This window comes from Eleutherodactylus coqui, chromosome 10 (genome assembly GCF_035609145.1).
Source record: "Eleutherodactylus coqui strain aEleCoq1 chromosome 10, aEleCoq1.hap1, whole genome shotgun sequence".
Taxonomy (NCBI): Eukaryota; Metazoa; Chordata; class Amphibia; order Anura; family Eleutherodactylidae; genus Eleutherodactylus; species Eleutherodactylus coqui.
Window position 1 is genome coordinate 78,476,383 of NC_089846.1, and position 10,143 is coordinate 78,486,525.

Below are 10,143 nucleotides of genomic sequence, written 5' to 3' on the forward strand. Positions count from 1 at the left end.
GAACCCCCACAAATGACCCCATTTTGAAAACTAGACTCCTTAACGAATTTATCTAGGGGTGTACTGCGCATTTTGACCCCACAGTTTTTGAATAAATTCAAGCAAAGCAAAAGGAAAAAATTTGGATTTTTGTTTTTTTGGCAATTCTGTCATTTTAAAAACAGCTTTTTTTGTACAGCACACATATGAAGGAAGACTTACACCCCAAAATGGATACCCCTGTTTGTGCTGTTTTCAGAAATATACCCATTGTGGCCCTAATCTTATGTCCGCATGCACAACGGGGCCCAAAATAAAAGGAGTAATCGGTGGCTTTCAGAACATAGATTTTGCTTGAAGTCCTTTTAGGCCCCATTGCCCACTTGTAGAGTTCTTGAGCGCCCAAAACCATATAGAACCCCCACAAATGACCCCATTTTGAAAACTAGACCCCTTAACGAATTTATCTAGGGATGTACTGCATATTTTGACCCCACAGTTTTTGAATAAATTCAAGCAAAGCAAAAGGAAAAAAATAGGATTTTCATTTTTTGGGCTATTGTGTCAATTTAAAAACAGTTTTTTTTGTACAGCACACATATAAATGAAGGCTTTCACCCCAAAATGGATACCCCTGTTTGTCCCGTGTTCAGAAACATACCCATTGTGGCCCTAATAGACTTACAGGACCCATGGCTAGGCCTACAATGAAAGGAATACCCGTTGGATTTCAGGGTACCACTGAATAAATTTCAGGCCCCATTGCCCACTTATAGAGCCATTGAGCGGCCAAAACTATAAAGAACCCCCTCAAATGACCCCATTTTGAAAACTAGACCCCTTAACGAATTCATCTAGGGGTGTACTGCGTATTTTGACCCCACAGTATTTGAATGAATCTAAGCAAAGCAGAAGGAAAAAGTTACGATTTTCAATTTTTTTGGCAATTTTTTCAATTTAAAAACAGTTTTTTTGTACAGTGCACATAGGAATGAAGACGTTCACCCCAAAATGGATACCCCCGTTTGTCCCGAGTTCAGAAACATACCCATTGTGGCCCTAATCTACTTACAGGACGCATGGCAAGGCCTATAAAGGACGGAACACCTGTTGGATTTTAGGGCACAACTGAATAAATTCCAGGCCCCATTGCTTATTTGTACAGAATAAAGATTGACTCCCTAAAAATTCCCCCCCTCCCCCTCCACGCCCTTTTTGGCGTTCGCAAATCTTAGATAAAAGTAAAAATGTGAACTGTGTAGTATTTCCGAAGACAGGGGTAATTACGGAGGCTGGTTGGAATGGGCCCATGGGGCAATAAAACCGGGTATCCCCCCCCCCCTCCTCTCATGCTTTTTGGGGGTATTTCATGACCTCAGTGGCGGGTATGGGGTGTAAAAAGTGGCGTTCCGTGAGTCTCCGTAAGCTTGATGAGGTGCGGCGGTCTCACACAGAAGGCGCTCAACAAGCTGCTCCTGGAACTGCAGGAAAGCGAGCGTTCCCGGGGCTTCTTGTAAAATACGTATCACAGGTAGCGGTCTGAATAACGCCGGGCTCACGCGGGTGCAGGCGGAATCCGCTTGCGGAGGCCCGCAGCGGATCCCATCTGTGAGCCCGGCTGTGACCCTGCGTACGGCTGCGTAATGTACTGCGCATAACTGCCTACTCACACAGGCGGTCATGCACAGTACACCTTTGTTTGTATTTCCCGCACCATCGCTTAGCGATGACGCGGGTACCCACAGCCCGTATACAATGTAGTTGCGTATGGACTGCGGGTATATGGAGCACAATGGGCTCTATGTTGCCGATATCCGCAGTAAAATAGAACCTGCTGCGTTCTCTTTTCTGCGAGTGGATTACGCAATTCTGACCCGCTAATGTGAGCGGAATTGTGTAATCCAATGCGATTGATCTGCGTATTACCACGGATCAGACGCATGCGGAATCCGTCATTCCTATCCGGTCATGTGAGACCGGCCTAAGGTAGATCGCTACCTTTTTATCACGTGACCGGGGACCGCTCAACGAGGCCACCTGTCACTGCTCCAGGCTCTCTGTGACCGTTGGTCGCTGGGAGCAAGGAGATTTTAAGTTTCCTGGGCTCCCTGACTCCTGCGCATGTGTCCGGCTTTTTGCCGGCAATCGCATGTGCAGAATCCTGGAAGGTCCACGGAGGAAGATCGCGTCGGGGTTCAAATACGCAGGCCTCCGGTAAAAAGTTTCATCTCCTCTCACCGATCGCATCAGTGAGGGGAGATGAAACTCCAATTTTTTTTTTTTACTTTTACGTGATCGCCATTATTGGATAATGGCGAACACGTGACCAGGAACCGCTCACCGCGGACCCCCATTAAATCTCCATGCTCTTGGCTACGTTTTGTAGCCAGGAGCAGGGAGAATTTAAATTATCCTGGCAATCCACAGCTTTTGCGCATGCGCCCGCCATTTTGGCGACGGGCGCGTGTGCAGAAGCTGTGGTAAGGTCCGCGGATAAATCTGGGGGCCTTAGGTACGTACTTTCATCCTCCCTCACGGATATGATCCATGAGGGGAGATGAAACGTACGCTTTTTAAACTTTTAAAAACTTTTTTTTACTTTTTTTTTTTTTTACTTTTTTACACTTTTTTTTCACTTTACATGATCACTGTCATCCATTGGATGACAGTGATCATGTCCCCGGTATAATCTCTCTGCTCCTAGCTACACATGGCAGCCAGAAGCAGAGGGATTTTAAATTCCCCGGGGCTCGAGCCCGTCTGTGCACGCGCCCGATGTCAATCATCGGGCGCGCATGCGCAGACGGGGATTCGGGTGCCGGGACATCGGGACACCGCTGAGGACTGGGGGTGAGTATTTTCACCTCCCCTCATGGATCCGATCCATGAGGGGAGGTGAAACTGACTTTTTTAAAACTTTTTTTTAACTTTTTCGCGATCGCCGCTAACCATTGGATAACGGCGATCGCGGTACCGGGGACCACTCACCGCAGTCCCCGCTGACATCTCCTGCCTCCCGGCTACCTACAGGAGCCGGGAGCCAGGAGATTTTAAATCTCCCGCGCCGCCGGGCCTTCTGTGCATGCGGCTGACGTAATGCCGCCTGGCGCGCATGCGCAGAAGACCGGCTTCGGGCCCCGGAGCGGCAGGAGAGCGGGGAGCAGCGTGCCAGACCTCGGTGAGTAATTTCAGCTGCTCCGATGGATCCGATCCATCAGAGCAGCTGAATCTTTAACTTTTATGTACTTTTATTTACTTTTTTTGCGATCGGCGCTATCCATTGCATAGCGCCGATCGCAATGCCGGGGGGGGCTCCGAACAGCCCGGGATGACAGCTCCATGCTGTCAGCTACCTGCGGACACCGACAGCATGGAGCTGTCACGTCCACAGCCCGAGGGGCACTATTCTCTGCAGGAAGCATGTTTTTACGTCCTCAGAGAATAGAGCCCACTTCGGGAGGACGTAAAAACACTATGGGCTGGTCGTTAAGGGGTTAAAGAATGTGTGTTCAGAGCTTTTATGACAGACCATCATGCGGTAACACAAAAGTGGCATGGCTACTACCATGTGATCCAGACAGCTGTCATCCACAACAAATACTTCATGATTTTTTACATACTTATTCTTCGAATCCTCTTTCAACACATTATTGAGTTTGTGTGTGTATGGCAGCACCAAACAACAGTAACAAGAGTCTTTTTCTGGTTCAGGAGCGAGGACTCTCTTGCAGCTGCTGGCATGTATCCAGTTGTCGTTTCCTTCAAATTTGACCAAAGTGCCAGTTGTCAACTGGTATGGTCCATCAAAACTCAATTCCAAACTTTTTTTTGACATGTTCTTTTGGGAATGATTAAGCACAGTTATGACTGATGATTATGATTTATCCGTTCAGTCATTATTGACTTTCGGTTACTTTCTGGATCAGCATATTCCATGCTTCCCTGTCTTTTGCCATTTCCTTCAGATTTTCCACAGTTATGTTTGTGTTAAACTTGCTTGTGTCTAGCAAACATGGCATCCTCTTCTTCTGGACCCACTGACTGTGCCTAGCATTAATGTTGTTTGCAGAGAATTGGCTCGCATGACATAACCAAACTATGAAAACTTGCTGATTTTGTTTTCTAGTGAAACTTTTGGTCTGACACGATCTAGGATTGCCTTATTTGTGACCATCTCTGTCCATGGTATTTGCAGCATACGCCACCAGCCCAACTGCTCAAAGGCTTTGATACTTCTTCTGACTACTTTCTTGAGTGTCCAGCTTTCACATGCATTTGTAGTTATTGGGGAAATGGTTGCATTGATTTTTTGATTAGATCTTTGTTGTAATGCTGTCTTTGTTCTTCCACATCTTCACCATTCCTTGCATTGCACTACGGCCAAGGCTGATTCTTCATTTGATTTCAGGCCCCAATTTGCCATTGCGGTCGATTCATGATCTAAGAAAGTGAAATATTGAACTGATTCAATTTCTTAATTGTCGATTGTTATGCGTGGTACAACATCGCTTGCTGTTGTCAGCAGCTTTGTTTTCTTAATATTGAGATACAGTCCCATGAGTTGTTCCAAAATTTGAAACCTACACACACACACACTGTGTCTGAGAGGGATAACAGCCTATAGTGACATTTTCCTGGGAAATGAGATGGCATGATGATTTCCAGTCCTGGAGCAATTAGGAACCAACCAGGAGTCACCGAACCATGCTCCAGTGTTACCATGCAGGGCGGCGCTGGGTCCCGCGGCCGGCGCGCGCCGCTTCGAGCTCGGCTTCGGCGTCCCGGAGCTGTGCTGTCAGGGATCTCCCGGCGGCGTGGAGCAGCCAGCGTGCAGCAGCGTGGAGCAGCCAGCGTGCGGCGGCGTGGGCGTGTCCGCCCGTAGGGTGCCGCCCGCTCTCATCCACCTCCCTTATGCAACAGTGGGAGAGTCGGCTCCTCCCACTCTCCGCCCCGGGGCGGAGGCTTTTAGTTAAAAGGCTGGCAGTGACCTGAACTCACTGCCAGTTATTGGTTCTGCTAGCCTCTAGTCAGGTCTATTCTAGTCTGTCCTAGTTGCTTGTCAGTATCCTTTCGTTTGCCTGTGAGCTTCACCTCCAGCCTTGATTCACCTAGTAGTTTTGTTGGTCTGTTACATCTGCCTCTTCTGTCGGCACTCTGTCCCCTGTTAGTAGTTCCATCCAGGTAGTCGCCAGGTCCCTAGCCAGCGCAGGGACTGCCGCCCAGTTGTCCGCCTGGGGTTAGCCAGGGCCGAGGCAAGTAGGCAGGGACAGTGGGGTGCAGGAGATCAGGGCACCCCAACTGGCGCTCGGGGGGCAGAGTGCCGTAACATCCAGCCATTATTGGGGAAGTTGTGATCTGGTGTTTTTCTGATAACACAGGGGTACCAAAAATTTTATTAGACCATAACCTTATCTTCTCAACAGTGAGGGGTATGGACACAAAGGGCATAGAAGAGGATGCTATAGGGGCATAAGTGCACATTCAACAATTATTCTGTTTTTTAACATACTTATTGTTCCAATCATTTTTCAACATATTATTAAGTTTCCATTGAGCCACATGGGTTCGAAATCGAATGCAATTCCAAAAAAGCATACCTCGAGTTGGTGCAGACACTAAGTCTTACCTTCAGTCAGTCTACACACTTCAGCAAGCGCCATGAACTCTGAGCTCCTAAGCAGACATCCCAGGAAAGGAATAGTTTTCTTTTTTACTAAAATTAACAAATTTGGTTACCACTGCATAACCCATTCTGCTTGTCCATTTTCATGATATCTGGAACAATCTATTAAAAACGCAAAATCTGTATTAGCAATTGGTTCATCTTTAACATGCTCAAATCCAATAGTTTTTTGTGTCATGAGAGCAATGCAATCATGTTGACCTAAGACATCTTGTTGTTCTGTGGGCTCTGGTGATTTATAATATTGAGTATTTTCAGGCTGCTCAGTGGTTACTGTGTCCATTCCCCACCCCACCCACTTTGAATCCAAGTGAAAGTAATGTAGCGGGATTTAACTTGTGTGTTATACTGGCATTGATAAAATATCCCACAACTATCTGTAGCAACTTGCACTCAGGATATTGGGAAAAATGAATTTAATGTTTTTATTATGCCCTTCCACCCTCACATTTGAAAGGTCTCTGGCATGCATTGGGCTTAAGGAAGTCTTTGATCATAATGGCAATAAAATTAGCCAGGGACAGGGGCATAATAATTACCCCCTACCAGTGAGGATTGACAATTCTATTCTTTCCCACAGACTCCATAGCAGATCAATGGGAAAATCATTTAATAAGGGTTATTAGTTGTATGAAGGCTCTATGCTTAGTGAATATGGTAGCTGAAATTGTTTTAATTTGTGCTTAATGCAGAATTTCCATGCCTGCAGGAGGGATCATGACAGTAAGGGGAACACAACACCTATGGAACCTGCGTAAAAACTTGTTGCAGACAGGTGGAAGAATTTACAATCTACAACCAAAAGAACTGCACAAATAGTGGTTAACTGTTGGTTCATTAAGGGCCTAGTATCAATAATAATGTTTGGGGTATATTCAATTTCTGCTTGTATAACTGTAACCATGTCCCCCCCCCCCCCCCCCCCCCCCCCCCCCCCCGATACGCTGACTGGGTAAGTCTCTGACACCATAAATCTATTCGTCTTAACTCCCTTTCCTTATATCACCTAGCTCCACCCCTTGTAGTCTGACTCTCTGTTATAGCATCACTCTCACACTTCAGGTCAAGTGATCCAACAGTGCATATCTCATATATAACACATATATGGGTCCTTCATGCTCACACACACAAAAATTCACAAAAATAACAGATCCACATTATTTATGGTCAGAATCAACAAGTATTGCATCCTAATTGTCTTCTGCAGTAAAAATCACACATTTTCAATTCACATATTTTGTATGGATAGCTTTTAAATTACTGTACATAAACATACTTTCAATTCAACTTCCTTGTAACCCTTGGAACACACTTACTTTGACACTTTTTAGAATACTTAAAATAAAGAAGAACAAACACACATACATATATCATATAAGATGAGGACATATCAGAAAAAAAGTTATATAAATTCTGATCGGGGTTAATATATAAATATTTAAGTTAACTGTGGGGTTAATATTACTGGGGTAACTGTGAGGGTCACTATTACTATTAAGGACACTGTGAATATCACTATTACTACTGAGGCCACTGTGGGGGTCAAAATCATATGTCATGATAAGCCCCGCCCCCTGACATGTTGGCATTTTGCGATAAAAAAGTGGGTTTTGGGTTGCAGTTTGGGCACTCGGTCTCTAAAAAGCTTGCCATCACTGCCTTAGGGAAGACCCTCTGTGGTCTTAGGAAGACTATAGGCATTAGATGAAAGGGTCAGCGATATTCTACCATCTCCAAATGGAGATCTCTGCTGAATGCCATCATTTCCTCTGAGCAAACTGTGTATAAAGAGAGAAAGTGCCCTAATAAAGTCCAGAATATTTGGGATGCATAGGGCGCTGCTTTTTATACTATGACACCTCCACTATGATTGGACTCTGCTTATTGTTTCATACATCGAATAGTAACTAAAAAGAATAGTCTGTGGGATCACCGACACATGTAGCTACATCATTTGCTTACTGATGCTATACCTATAGAGTGATCCCTCAAGTTACAATGGCCTCAAAATACAACATTTTCAGCGTACAATGCTCTTTCTCAGGCCAGTTTACTTGAAACCACATTCAAAATACAGCCAGTCCGACTCTGCGACCCGAGCAATTTACTGGAAAATCCAGCAATCGGCATGAGCATTTCACTGGTTTAACACCTGTACTACTGCGGTAATGTGAGCCCTGATTAGCTGTCTAGTAGCGCCTCTCTACAGTACAGTGCGGTAATACTGTAACACCCCAATACACTTACAGTTGGTATGGCCGGAGGCCTTTTGTTGTCACGGTGACGCCACACTCTATTTGGACACTCTGGATGATGATGATGCAGAAATAAGAGAGACCAGTCCAGTATAGCTTAAACTGAGAAAGAGCAGTTTTACTAACTTTGGTATTGTTTTTCAATGCTCTCTCTATCAATTAGCTGAAGACTGATATACTAGACAATTTTCCCCCCTCGTGAAGTTAGATGAACAGATTTAAGTTCGCTTTAACTGAAGGTATATTTGTGAAGCAGAGAGACTAGTGATATGCTGATCCTGGCTTTGATTTCACCGGGTAGCTATAACTCCCTGTTTGATGAAGATGGACCTCGAAAAAGGGTCTTCTGAAACTCTGCTGTAGAATAGCAAGGGAGCAGGTTGTCCTCCATACTCTACCTTGGTTAGGGATAACTCGCTGAATACTCCTCCTCGCCGACTACAGAACTGCAACCTCCTCCTTACGCTCTCCTGGCTCAGTCTGCTAACTGCTCTGCATCACTTCCTTTTATCATCTCTCTCTCTACCCGCCCACTTGCATAGGGACTTGTATGTTTGTTTTCCACCCTTGGGGCTCTACACCAGTGAGATTAAACCTGACTGTCAGCCAATGAGAGGCCAGCTGATGTCAGTGATGAGCTCTAGCTTAGAGCAGAAGGGGAGACATAAGGTCTCTCCCACAGAAGGCACCTTCTGTATCCTGGGATGGCAAACAGACAGGTCAGACAGGACAAGTGTGCTGCTAGTGTACTGTAGTTCCTGCTGGGCCATTACACTACATGCTCTGTGCTGCCCTTTACCTGCTCCAGGATGAGGGGCCCCTGTGGACTCCAGGTGAAGTGCCACCTACTGGAATAGTAACTACTGCATGCTTTATCTCTAATAGTTATCTGCTTCACATTTAATCATCTTGGAATAATGTTGATGATGTTTTGGAGGCTTCGGACCCAATTAACAGTTTTCCATCAAATTATAGTTTATAATCTTTATTTTTACTGCGCCGACATATTCCGCAGCACTTTACAAATCAGAGGGTACATGAGCACACATAATGAAACATTACATACAGTATAAAGTGAACAATAGGAGTGAAGGCCCTGCTCACAAGAGCTCACAATCTGTTAGACAGTAGGGGGCGAGACATACAATATTTACAACATACAGTGATCATTCCAATACCAGTTAATATAGTATGTTGAGGGACCACTTTGTACTCTTAATAAGGTTCAAAAGTATGATGTTCATGCAGTTAGAAAAATATATGGCTGCTTTCTTCCAAGCACAGTGTCACCCTTGTCCATGGGTTGTGTCTGGTATTTCAGCTCAGCTCTAGAGATGAGCGAGCACGCTCGGATAAGGCAGTTACTCGAGCAAGCATCGCTCTTCTCGAGTAACTGCATTCTCGTCTGAGCAGGCTGCTCCCTTACAGATAACATTATATGCTTCTTCCAAATTTTTTCACTTTTGATACTTTACTAACATGTGAATTACCATATTATTGTATTAACCAATCCTGTATGAGCACAATAACTCTTTTTGTATACTCCTATTTTGTGATGTAACATTTGTCCGTAAAAGCAATTGTATTCCTTTGAATAAATCAGAAGGGTATTAGAGAGTGACAGATAACATGAGTCAGCTCAAATACATATTCATGCATGAAGTACAGAGTGCAACATTAATCATGAGTGTGGACAAGTAGAAAGCAAGAAAGAGAGAGTGAGAAAGAGAATTGAGTCACCAGGAGCAGAACCCTACAGATAACTGGGACTGTGGATTCTTCTTACCTCCTGAGTATTTTCCTGGTCACATCGTTATCATTTGTTGCTCTTGTATCAGCCTGATGTTATGAAGTTTGGACAAATTTATTCAAGTAAACAAGCACTACCGACCATTCATAGCTTTGCTTAGAAAGTTATACCTGTGTGTGTGGATTATTTTATTCCAACTTCTGAATTCACCGCAGAGGACAGAACGGTGGCGTCACGAGTGACCAAATGGACTTTAAGGTAAACCGCGGATTGGGTTTTCCCTGTAAAACTTCCCCAGCAGTAACTTGGTTGGGTCCCATGCTACCCCCAGGGGAGGAGATGGTAGAGCCCCGTGACAAGGCCTCATCTACCTTGCTATCTCCTTGGCTGTGAGCCCGCTCCTCAGATGCTGCAGGGCAGAGCTTATGGTGTCATGAACATGAAGATGATGCTAAGAAATCAGTCTTCAGCTAGCT